The sequence below is a fragment of the Amblyomma mixtum genome, chromosome 8 (genome assembly GCF_055824585.1).
Source record: "Amblyomma mixtum isolate Tamu chromosome 8, ASM5582458v1, whole genome shotgun sequence".
NCBI lineage: Eukaryota > Metazoa > Arthropoda > Arachnida > Ixodida > Ixodidae > Amblyomma > Amblyomma mixtum.
The window spans coordinates 109,106,695-109,119,924 of NC_143019.1; the positions used below are offsets into that span (position 1 = coordinate 109,106,695).

The 13,230-nt window shown below is 49.4% G+C and overlaps 1 non-coding gene across 1 annotated transcript; it reads right to left on the reverse strand.

Moving 5' to 3' along the window:
- Positions 1 to 3,420: 3,420 nt before the first annotated feature.
- On the reverse strand, positions 3,421 to 3,492 carry TRNAP-AGG (transfer RNA proline (anticodon AGG)). The gene has a single exon. It is a non-coding gene; the product is annotated as a tRNA-Pro (tRNA).
- Positions 3,493 to 13,230: the final 9,738 nt, after the last annotated feature.

Here is a 13,230-nt window from a genome sequence, read left to right on the forward strand (position 1 = left end):
CAGCGACGGATCTGAGAACATTCCTCACCACAATTTGAACAGCACTAGCAAGTTTAATTTCGGCTGTCCAAATTGGATTTCACTGAAGTGTGAAGGTCAGGATAGGGAATTCGCGATATCGGGCGGAAAGCTGTGTATGTATATAGTCGTTTAGAGTTCGTTGTGCGATCTTTATTATATAATGCAGCTCTGCGGTTTTATATAAAATATGAAAAGGTTTGCTTTCAGCTTGGGAGCTCGATGGGTAATCGTGTTTCTTGTGGTATTCACATACAACTGCACTTGATTGCTTGCCGCATAACACCAACAGCGCACGTTTCACGTTAATATTGCATTAAGCAACGCTATCCTACAAATGTGGTTAAGAGTAATCAATCTAGACACAGAGATAGTGATTCTGGATGTGTTTATACATGTGGACGAGCTGATATATTGTGTGCGAATGAGACCCAAGTGGCGCCCACCTCTCTTTTGTGTTCCTTCAAAAGCCTTGGTTTAGGTTGTGGAACACCTAACTGTTACTTATATAGTCTGAACTGCCTTAAGATTGCGGTTCATATATGCCGAAGATGCATCGCAGCACACTTGATTCGAGCCAGCGTTAAAAAATTATTCCTGTGTGAACGTACGAAGGTCACTAATGTATTACGCCTCAAAAGCATGGGAGAACATTTTTATACCGCAGGTGAGGGAGTGCGACGACTGGCTCACCGCGCTCGTCGGACGGTCTGTTGCGTTGGAGTCGGGATCGCCATGTCGATGGGGTCATGCGGGGTTCTTTGCTGCTGTACATGTTTATGTATGGGTTCCCTGGGCCGGTCATGTCATTCCATTTTTTCCCCATAAATTGCATCTGAAGGGGCGTGTAAAAAGCCACATGGGGCTGCTTGCGTTACCAGCCACCGCAGGTTACGCAAGACAGCATTGGAAAACCGACAAACTTTACTTGTGGGCGGCTACTTATCAGCACTACGAACTATTCACAGAATAGGACAGTAACAATTTTTTTTTCACTCCGCACAGAAGGAAATACGGAAGAAAATGCACTGAAATACCTAGCACACATTATACAAGGAAAATAACAAAGCACTTGTACAAAAAAGAGATGCCAGACAGCCATCCGTCGAAAACGAAGCACACCCCTTCACACAATCCTGTACATCAGATGCAAACGATAAATTAACTGCAGGAAATTATTCTTCAAATATGTTTTAATTGCAATCGAGATACGTCAAAATTTAGTGCGTCAAGTTTGTGCAGAAGGAGCGGTAATCCGTCTGATAATCTTTGTTAGCCAAATTTGTTCCATACGAGGGAGCATTCCAGAGTCCAAATTTTCGACTTCGGTATATAGTACACTGGGTCTGAGATTAGCAAGCCTGGACAGGTTCTCAAGATGGCTTCCTTAACATACCTCTACATTAGTTTCACATCACATAACTAAGTATTCTCGCCACGTCTTATTTTTCGAACAAATAAACCATGTGGGCCCGGAAATCAAGATTGAAAATGGATTGTAATGCATGGCTCTGCAGAAAAAAGTACGTTGTTTATTAACTGTAGTGATTATTCTCTAGATTAACTGGCATAATTTAAGCATGACATTAATAACGATGCACTCAACAGTGGTATAACCAAAGCGGCCACCGAGCAACGATGTCGACTCATAGCCACTAAGGTTCAGAAATTATTGATTACCGCATTTAAATGGTTTTACCAATTTAGATGACAGTTAAATTGAACTCCCAGTGTTTTATAGTTTCGACATTAGCGCCGGTGCTTGGCCGGTGCTCGCACACATCGTAACGAACTTCTTCAAGCGCGCACCGTCGTCTAAGCGGGAACGTGCGCGAGGAGACGCGCTCGTCTAACCTCGGTGGCGGCCAGAGCTCGGCTGTTCTCTCCACCCGCAGCTTAGGATTTTCGTCTGTCTCGTCGTTCCGCCAACCTCTCGTCTCCTGACCTTCCAAACTGTGCCCTCGAATCTTCCTTGTCCGCCTCTGGCCCCTTTCCTCTCTACTAAGGGCCTTGACTTTCGAGCCTGCCGTGCAGCGTTCCGGGCTCAATGGTCCGAAGATCACTTAGCCTCAACCACCGTCGGTGTTCCATTGTACGAGCCGTTCATGGGTACCCAAAAATTCTGGAGAAAAACATTATTGTGCGGGAAAAGTTGAGGAGCGTAATTTTTTCATGTGTTTTAGGGTTTCACTGTAAGAATCTGTGTAACAACATGAACTGGTGGGCGAGTTGGTCTGACATATCTTAGTGAAGCAGCGCAACGGCACAAGGCCAAGGGAAGAAGAGGACAAACACAGCGCTGTGTTTGTCCTCTTCTTCCCTTGGCCTTGTGCCGTTGCGCTGCTTCACTAAGAAGAATCTGTGTGTCTGTGGCTCCTCGTTTGTCTGTGGCTCCTGAGTCCCCCTTCCGCAGTAATCAGGACCGGAGTTATGGGACCCATTTTATCCGCAGATCTCCCGGCAGGATTGCATTTTTTTTCTATTAACGTTTTTTCTGTTGTCAAAAGCGTTCCCCATTGGTTTTCTATGGCAGTCCTAACTGCTCGGTACGGGTGATGAAAACACTATAAAAGAAAAATTTCGCTACCCATCGGAAAACTCGATCATCACCTTCGATATTTCAATAAAATATCTTACAGTTTTTTTAATTTTCAAAATTATTGCCCGTGAATGTTGGAAAAGGCTGCCACCCGCGCTCCACGTCATCTGTCAGCCCTGAAGAGCGGGTGTTCCGCGACAAAAGCACAGAGCATCGGGCCATTTCCGGCCGCTTGCGCAGGAAGGGGGGGGGGTTCCCGGTTGGCAAGGCTGGGTGAGCTCTGCTGCGATTTTTGTGTGACACAGGCAGTAGCGCAGTGCATGGCGTTGAATGAAATAAATGTGTCAAAAACACCTTCAAGAAGTGTAGACTATTGCGCAAGAATCTGATGGTCTTGCCCGTGCGTATCAAGAAAAAATACACTAATTCATATGCACCCCCGAAGCATCCGCGACCAACTCCTCTCCGTACACAACGGCGTCCTGCTGTTAAAATCACATAAAATGACCAAAATCTATCGTTCCAGGGAAGCTTCTTTCATCAACTGCTCAGCACAATGACGCTTAATATTAAGACTCCATTAAAATAAATAGCGACATATACAAACTTACGAAGTGGAAAACGTTGATAATGAAGTCAAGGAATAGTAAATAATGCGCATATTGCAGGCATTGTGTTTTTCTTAGAACAGTGTTTGAAATGAATAAAACGCACTTTCTACAAACTCTCCAAAAATATTTTTATCCCGCTACCAGTTCCCCTATTTGCTCTTCTGAAGCTTTATTCTGCTGAACAGTCTTAAACAGGCATTTTACAAGCGGAAGCTAGAAATGAAAGGAGCGGGAGTGCTAAAAAAAGAGACCGGGCTCGTCCGGGATTTGAACCCGGGACCTCTCGCACCCTAAGCGAGAATCATACCCCTAGACCAACGAGCCCTTTTTTTTTCTTTATTGCCTGTCTTTGGCTCATGACATTGCACAACAAAAATACACACAACGCTATATACATACGACACTGTCGTGGTCAGCCAGCACGAGACTGGCTTCGTCAGCTTAAAATTCCCGCAACATACACAACGGCTCTAGTCTTGAGAGCCACTCGGGAGGCTCCGCAGCTGCTTTTTGGATTGCAAGAATCCAGTCCATGCTTTCCCGAAAATAAATTCGGGCCGGTCTTGCGTCTTTGTCACAATGGTAGCCTGCCATTCTGGAGCGCCATATACAGTGGAGGCCCAAGAGCATTATGAGATCAAAAGGTACCCCATCCTCATTATCAGTGCTTAAATAGCGAATTCCGTGCGCGTCAAGTGGTAGCTCTTTCTTTATGGTCCTTTGTAACACGTCCCAAAAATAAACCCCTTCCCAGCAGTGCAAAAAAACATGGTCTATTGTTTCAGGCTGTTTACAAATTAAGCAGTTCGATCCCCACGGTAAAAAGAAATCCTTTCCCTCTAGAAAGTTTTTAACTGGTAACGTCCCGGTATGTAACTTAAAAAAGAAAGTCTTTACTCCTGGTGGCGGGCTCGTTGGTCTATCCACAGAAGAGTTCTCTGCTAGACCAACGAGCCCCACGTGTGTCCGTGGCTCCTGAGTCCTCCTTCCGCGGTAATCAGGACAGGAGTTATGGGACCCATTCTATTGTGGACTAGCCCTATATTTGCACCTAAATTGTTTGAACTCTGCGCATTAGACCACATTTTATGAAAGTGTATTTCGTCGTTCAGTGGCCTTTGTGTCATGGTTTGCTACACCATTACTTTGCATTTCGTTCTGTTTATACCACTGTGACAACTTCGTGCGTATAAAATAGTGCGTAGAGGTAAACTTTACTTAGGCTTGAATCTTATGTTTCGCACCGCTTAATACGGATGTCTTCGTTCCCTTTCGAGTCTCGACGTGAATCATTATCTCTGCAGGCACAGCGCTGACGCTTTCTGGTCTGGCCGGCAGGTAACCAAACCCGCAGATAGGCCTACTTTCTTTTTTAGTCAGTTGCAGCAGCTAAAAGAAAATGAGAAAACTTTCCGAGCGTTTCTGAAAACTGGGCCTGGCACTTCTCGTAACCGAAGCGATAATTACACCCTTAAGGCAACGACCCCACAAGAAATGGCATCAAGATATGATACAGTGCTGGCTTGTTAATGCTCGAAGCCACATTGTTTACCGTGCAGGCAAATTCCTGCTCAATGAATGCTTGGTGTTTCAGGCGCTCGTGTTGTCTTCTTTCTTTTTTAGTCATGGCACGAAAATCATTTCATAATGTCCGGACTAATTTCGGCCACCTGGGATTTTGTCATCTGCGCTTACATCGCAGAAGACTTGAGCATTTTTACATTTCTTTTCGATAAAAATGGAGCCACATCAGCCAGGTTGTTATTCAAGGAAATCGAAGGTTTGTTACGGTTCAAATATGAAATAATTAGGCACCCTGTTGGAAGCATTTGAAATCCTCGACTAGGAAACTGAATATATTTATATTCGAATTGAACAACGAAACACTTTTGGAGCTGCTCAAAGCTTCAAAATGTGTTTGTCAGTCCTTTAACAATCCACCCACAATCATGTTTTCTTTGCGTACTAATCACAGTAAGCTTTCGTTTTGAGTCATATACCAAACTTTCGGAAACAGTTGCATTCAAATACGCACAACCCGTTTTATTGTGTGTTTTCTCAAAGTTCGTGTCCTCTGTTGTGGAAAGTTTATTTGAAGGGTGACAGAGAAACGAACAAACAATTTTAAAAGATGTTTCGCTATCGCAGAAAATCACAGACCTGTCCTAAATACACAACTTGGAAACAGGGCTGTGCTTGTTTATAAATGCATACTACACAGACGGCACGTTCACGATCCATTCAGTTCAAACTGTTCTGTGAATAGCATCCACGAAAGCAGCACCTTGTGCTTTTCTCTGGAGTTACTCGTGCATGAGCTTGAGAATTAGATGAAGGCTGGCACTTCACACTGGAGGTACTTGCTTTGCATTACACGGCTGGTCGCCATTCTGCAGTATAGAGACACTTTTAGTAAATGCTAGGTAAACTCTATCATCGTTTCTTGGTTTCGTATGACATAGAAACGCATCAAGCTCCTATCATCGCCGTTAGCGAGCCAATTCAGTGTCATAAATATAACGGAGATGTGGGAAGAATATCTGTCGAATACCATGTTTTCAAGGGGGGAAATGATATTGTAACGGAAAATAGGGCGACAGGTCGCTAACCGGCAGAATACAGCAAGCAGCCAGCCAGCCAGCGCGAGACACTTCAACGTCTTCGAAGACACTTCAGCGCCACCTGAGAACACCAGGTGGCATTACTCCCCCTCCCAAAAAAAGAAAAACATAAAAACGGGGTTGCAGTACGGGCAGTGGAAAGAGAAAAAAAACCGCACAAGCACATAAAAATTTACAAGGGAGGTGGGCGAAGGTGTCCCACGCGAAAACTAGCGGAACACTGAGCGTACTATCCATTACCGCGTGAAGTAGCGCTTCATGCGGACAACGTGCACAACCTCAGAGCGGGGTGGACGACGCTGAGGCTGCACAGTCCCGTCAGGAAGAACTTCGTAGGTCACTTCGGTGACGCGGCGCAAAACTCGGTACGGTCCAAAATAACGGCACATCAGTTTTTCAGACAAGCCTGGGCGGCGTACCGGGGTCCACACCCAAACTTGGTCACCCGGATGGTATTCGACGTGCCGATGACGGAGGTTGTAGCGGCGCGCATCCGTGCTCTGCTGCCGCTGAATGTGAATACGGGCAAGTTGACGTGCTTCCTCGGCGCGCTGAGCGAACTGCTCGGCGTCTGGCGTGAGTGGGTGGTCATCAGTGCAGCATGGAAGCATTGCATCCAGCATCGTCTGAACGTCACGTCCGTAGACCAGACGAAATGGTGTAAATCGGGTCGTCTCCTGGGTGGCCGTGTTGTAAGCGTATGTGACGTACGGGAGAATCTCGTCCCAGGTTTTGTGCTGCGAGTCTATGTACATTGCGATCATGTCGGCGATCGTTCTGTTGAGTCTCTCTGTGAGCCCGTTCGTCTGTGGGTGATAGGCAGTGGTTTTGCGATGGTTCGTGTGACTGAGCTCGAACACGTCGCGCATGAGCTGTGCCGTAAACGCCGTACCTCGATCAGTGATTACGTGGGACGGTGCGCCATGACGCAGCACGATTTGTTGCATAAAAAACTGGGCGATCTCAGATGACGTACCGCGCTGCACCGCCTTAGTTTCCGCATACCTTGTTAAATAGTCGGTCGCGACTATGATCCATTTATGACCGGAGAGGACACAGGGAATGGGCCCAGAAGATCGATGCCGACTTGATCAAAAGGCGTCCGAGGCGGTTCGATAGGTTGGAGCAAACCCGCTGGCTTGAGAGGAGGCGCCTTACGACGTTGGCAATCGCGGCAGCCTCTGACGTAACGCTGGACGGCGTGAGAAAGTTTGGGCCAATAATACGCCAGGCGCACGCGTGCAAGTGTGCGGGCAAAGCCCAAGTGGCCGGAGGTCGGCTCATCGTGACATGCAAGAAGGATATCGGTGCGGAGATCTGCCGGAACGACGAGGAGGTGCGCTCGTTCAACAGTGCTGGAGTTTTTCTTAAACAAAATGCCGTTCCGGAGACAGAAGGACGGCAGGTTTCTAGAAAATTGTCGGGGTACGACAGAAGCTCGGCCCTCCAGATAATCAATGATAGGTCGCAGGTCTGGGTCAGCTCGCTGTCGGGTCATTAGGTCTAAGTCGCTGACAACTCCAATAAAACCACTCTCGTCCTCTATGCTATCATCCGCTAACCCGACGGGTGCGCGAGAGAGTGCGTCAGCGTCTTCGTGCGTCTGGCCAGATTTGTGCACAATGGTGTAGTCGAATTCTTGGAGGCGGAGGCTCCATCGGGCTAGGCGCCCCGATGGGTCGCGAAGATTGGCAAGCCAGCACAACGAATGGTGGTCGGTAACTACATTGAACGGGCGGCCGTAGAGGTACGGACGAAATTTCATGGTTGCCCACACAACCGCAAGGCATACTTTTTCTGTGGTCGAATAGTTTGTTTCAGCGCGAGAAAGCGTGCGGCTTGCATACGCGATGACCCTTTCCACGCCACCTTGGTGTTGGACGAGTACGGCGCCGAGGTCGACGTTGCTCGCGTCGGTGTGGACTTCGGTTTCAGCCTCTTCATCAAAGTGCGCAAGAACAGGGGTTGTTAGCAGTCGTCTGCGCAGCTCGGCAAAAGCCTCCTGCTGCTCGGCAGCCCACACGAACTGTGTATCATTGCGCGTGAGGTGGTACAGGGGTGCGGCAATCTTTGAAAAGTCGGCGATGAAGCGGCGGTAATATGCGCACAGACCCAAAAAACGTTGCACACTTTTCTTTGTTGCAGGAACAGGAAAGTTGGCGACGGCAGCAGTTTTCTCGGGGTCGGGCTTAACGCCATCGGCACTCACGAGGTGACCGAGAAACTTCAACTCTTTGTACCCAAAGTGGCACTTCTCTGGCTTTAGCGTTAAGTCGGCCGATCGGAGGGCATCTAATACTGTCCTCAGGCGTTCAAGGTGTTCGGCAAAGGTTTCGGAAAATACGACGACATCATCGAGATAAACCAAACAAGTTTGCCATTTTAGTCCAGCGAGAACGGTATCCATCATCCGCTAGAAAGTTGCCGGCGCTGAACATAGCCCAAAAGGTAGCACTTTAAATTCGTACAGTCCGTCGGGTGTCACGAACGCCGTTTTTTCGCGGTTCCGCTCGTCGACCTCTATCTGCCAGTACCCACTCTTTAAATCAATGGAGGAGAAGTACTGGGCGCGACGAAGTCTGTCGAGCGAGTCGTCGATACGAGGCAGCGGGTAGACGTCTTTTTTTAGTGATGTTGTTCAGTTTTCGATAATCCACGCAGAAGCGGAGTGTCCCATCCTTTTTCTTCACCAGCACGACAGGCGAAGACCAGGGGCTGCTGGAAGGTTGAATGATTCCATCTGAAAGCATCTCCTTCACCTGCGTTTGGATCGCCTCACGCTCCTTCGGTGAGATACGGTACGGCTGCTGATGGATGGGGCGGGCATCGTCGGGCGTAATGATGCGGTGCTTGAGAAGAGCCGTTTGCCGGACTTTCGACGAAGAAGTGAAACAGGTAGCGTATTCGAGTAGGAGGGCACGTAGTTCTCGCTGTTGAGTCACCGAAAGGTCCGGGCTGATGTCAAGGGATGGGCGCACAGGTCTAACAGCTTCGAACGCGAAACATTCAGAAACCTCCGCTAAGGGGTCGACGAATGCGATGGCAGTAGCACGAAAAAGGTGCCGGGGCTCGTTAGAGAAGTTAGTCACCAGGAGCTCAGAGGAGCCGTCGCGGAGGTGGATGAGACTTCGCGCTGAGCAGATGCCGTGGGTGAGCAAAAGGGACAGGTTGCCGTCTGCGACCGCTGTCCCTTCACGTAGTCCGTCGCAGTGAACTCACAAAAACACTGGCGCGTGGCGGAATCCAAACGCTCTCGGCGGATATTCGGAGGGCGGCGCGGCGTGGACAGTCCTCGGAGTAAACATCAGCTTTCTCGGTAGAAAATGTGACAGTGCGCTTTCAGAGGTCAATAATAGCTCCATACTCTCGGAGAAAATCAGCGCCAAGGATACAGTCACGGGAGCAGTCAGGTAGAACTAGGCACCTGACAACAAATGTGGAACTGCGAATTTGGACTCTTGCTGTGCATAGGCCAAGCGGACTTACGACATGTCCGCCAGCCGTGCGAATCTGCGTGCCGGACCATGGCGTCATTACTTATTTAAGAAGCGCCGCTAGCTTTCCGCTTAAAATCGAGAAATCAGCGCCAGTGTCCACCAAAGCACTAACCTTATAGCTATCGAGAAGCACGGGTATATCCAACGAGAATCGATCTCCGAGTTTAGGTACTGCAGTCGTTGCCTTTAAATCGCGGTCGGTCCCTGTTCGCGTTGTCGGGGGGTCTTGTTCGCATCGATTGCCAGCGGCCTCGCCCCCTGAGGTCGCTCTCTTTAGTTTTCCCGGCGGGGACTTGGCGACCGTCTCTGCGCCATCCAGGAGGAGCTTTGGGGCTGTGGCGTAGGTCGGCGTGGTGATGGTGATGGAGACCGAGACTGCCGCTGGGGAATTGTCGCCATGCGCTGCTGGGCTATGTAGTCCTCGATCTCCCGGGGTCGTTGACCTCTTGGTGGACGGGGCATGTCGATAGGGAACCCCTGCAGCCCAAGCTGTCGATACGGGCACTGGCGATACAGATGACCGGGTTCCCCGCAGTGAAAGCAGAGACGCCGCCGATCTGGAGCACGCCACAGGTCCTGTCTTCCGCTGGGGTGATCGTCGATTGTCGATGTAGTACGTGTCGGGGTGTGCGGAAAACAGCGAGCCTTGATTGGACGGAGGAAACTGCGCCGAAGGGGGCGCAGGACGTTGCAAGGCATCAGCATACGTTGGACGACGGCACTCCGTGGGTAAAAGCGGCGGGTCAACGGACGGGAACGAAGGTCTCAAGGCTTGAACCTCTTCGCGGACGAGGCTAGCAAGAGAGCCGGCCGTCGGCAGGGGAGAACCGAAAAGCGCCTGGAGCTCTTCGCGCAAAACGGAGCGGATCAGGTCGCGGAGAAGACAAGGGTTAGCCCCGAAGGCAGGAAGCGGCTCTGTAAGTGAAGCGGCGAGTACCGGCCGGTCGTAGGTGGTAGACCGCCGCAAGAGCATCTTCTCCATCGTGACCGCTTCCGTGAGAAACTCAGCAACAGTCCCAGGTGGACTGCGCACGAGGTCAGCGAAAAGTTGCTCCTTAATGCCGCGCATGAGTTGGCGCACCTTTTTATCTTCGGGCATGGCCGGGTCAGCTCGCCGGAAGAGCCGAGTCATATCCTCCACGTACATGCTTACAGTCTCATTCGGCATTTGAATGCGAGACTGCAAAGCCCGTTCAGCCCGTTCTCGACGATCCGTGCTGGTGTAGGTCTCCAGCAGGCGTCGGCGGAACTCGTGCCATGATGTTAGGGCGTCTTCTCGGTTTTCGTACCAGGTACGCGCACCATCCTCGAGACTAAAGAAGACGTTTCGAAGCTTGGCGGCGTCGTCCCACTGGTTGAATGAGGCCACGCGTTCAAACTCGAGAAGCCAGTCTTCTACGTCTTCGAGCTGACTGCCGTGGAATGGTTTGGGCAGTCGCGGATTCTGCAAGGTGTAGTAGGCTGCAGCTGGCATGGCAGGTCGATGGGTGGGTGCTCTGGCAGACTCCAAAAGCCCGTGTTCTGGAGGTAGGCCTTGGTTTCTCCGGCTAGCACGGTGCACGGGGGTGTCCACTAGCGAAGGACTGCAGCCCAGGGTATCCGGAGGAGTATGAGACATATACGGGGATCTTTACCCAGCGCCTACACCAAAATATGTAACGGAAAATAGGGCGACAGGTCGCTAACCGGCAGAATACAGCAAGCAGCCAGCCAGCCAGCGCGAGACACTTCAACGTCTTCGAAGACACTTCAGCGCCACCTGAGAACACCAGGTGGCAATATTGTCACCGACAAACGGTTGAAGAACACAGGCCAGGTTTAATAAGACGAGATGGGCGTTCCAGACACCTGAGATCTCGAGCGAGGAAGGAGACAATCTTCGAGCACCTCGAATGTCGAAGTCATGGCACGTTTCAGCTAAAACAGTTCGGCCGCTGTACGGTGGCACTGACTGGATCGTACGGTGGCAATATTGTCCACAGAGCCGTCTGCCGCTAATTCAGATGCTCGAGAAGGAACCGTCTCTATGCGTCTTGTTGCGGACTGGAAGTTATAACGGTACTTTGCATAGCCCGATTCGCAATCCGCTATTGAAAATCAGTGCCTGAAGGGGTCAGTTGCGCATGCGCAGATGCCGTTGAGGGCGCAAGCATGGCATAGGGCATGCGCAGCTGGATTCTTACCGAAGCGCATCGCGCTACGCTGAATCTCTTAGAGACGTATAGCATAGGGTGTATCACGACCGCTCTCCGCCACTGGAATGCGCAGATCGCCCTGAGGGTGACAGATAGCGCCAGGTGGCGTTGAGCTGCACGCAATAAGCTTGCTGCGTCGCGACGAATCAGCGCGCGCACACGGCCAGCGCGCGGTACGCATTTGATGTGGCGGTGCGCGCTATGGTAATGTCTCTAGAACTGACAGTTATGTTGGAATTATGCATTAATTTAATATAGCCATGGCACCGCCATGTGCATCTTTACCGCCATCATCATCATCAGCCTGACTGCGCCCATTGCAGGACCAGGGCTTTTCCCATATCTGTATAATTAACCCTGTCTTCTTAATCTTTTTATCTTCTTAATCTCATCCGCCCACCTTACTTTCTGCTGACCTCTGCTACGCTTGTCTCCCCTTGGAACCCGTATGTTACTCCTAAGGACCATCGGTCTTCTTCGCATTACATGCCCTGCCCAAGCCCATTTCTTGCTCTTGATTTCCACTAGGATGTCATGAGCCCGCGTTTGTTGCCTCACCCACTCCGCCTGCTTCCGATCTCTTAACGTTACGCCTATCATTTTTCTTTCCATAGCTCGCTGCGCTTTCCTTAACTTAAGCAGAACCCTCGTTGTTAGCCTACAGGCTTATGCCCCATAGGTGAGTACCGGTATTGTGTAGCTGTTGTATGCTTTTCATTTCATTTCATTTATTGATCCCTTAAAGGCCCGAAGGCATTACATAAGGGGGGGCATATTTGTTTACAACGGCGATGATGGGAACATGCATAACAATAAAAGAACAAACATACAAACAAACATAAAAGGGGTTGTAGTCATATCAGGGTTTCCCAGCAGGTTATACATCATTTATTAAAGATATGTCAAGCAATACTCGCAACAAAGAGAGCAGAAGTGATCAAGATCTATGTGAGGTGAATTTTTATTTTCTCGCGGAATGTTTTGTGATCAGTGCATGCAGCGATGTCGTTAGGCAGTGAATTCCATAGTGCTATTGCGTTGGGGAAAAATGAGTTGTTGTAAGCAGACGTGTGGCCACTGATGCGTGCTATCGGGTTACCGTGACTAAGCCGGGAGGACGTTCGTAGTGGGGCGGTTAATAGAGCGTGCCGTGATCTTGTGTTATGATAAAATGTATGAAGTAAGCATAGGCGGGAAACGACGCGGCGTGATTCTAGTGTTGAGAGACGGAGGGACTGTTTGAGGGCGGTGACATGGCTTCTCTTGAGTAACATGAAGTTATGAACCGAGCTGCACGATTTTGGATTGATTCCAATTCGATGGTGAGATACGATTGCCATGGGTGCCAGATGGATGATGCATACTCTAATTTTGGCCGTACAAATGTTTCATACGCGAGTTGTTTTATGTTAGGTGATGCAGATTTCAGATTTCTTCTCAGGTAGCCAAGTGTGCGTGAAGTGTCGGAGCAAATGGTTCTAATGTGGGTGACCCAAGAAAGTGTTGATGTGAGATGTACACCTAGATATTTATAAGATTTTGCAACGGTTATAGGGACTGATGAAATGCTGTAAGTGTGATTCGTCAAGGTGTGTTTGTGAGTGAAGGACAACGATTTGCACTTAGTAAGATTTAAAGGCATCTGCCATTTTTCACACCATGATGCAATAATGTCAAGGTCATGTTGCAAAGTGAGGTTATCGGTTGGGCTACTTATTGCATTATAGATGACACAATCATCCGCAAAGA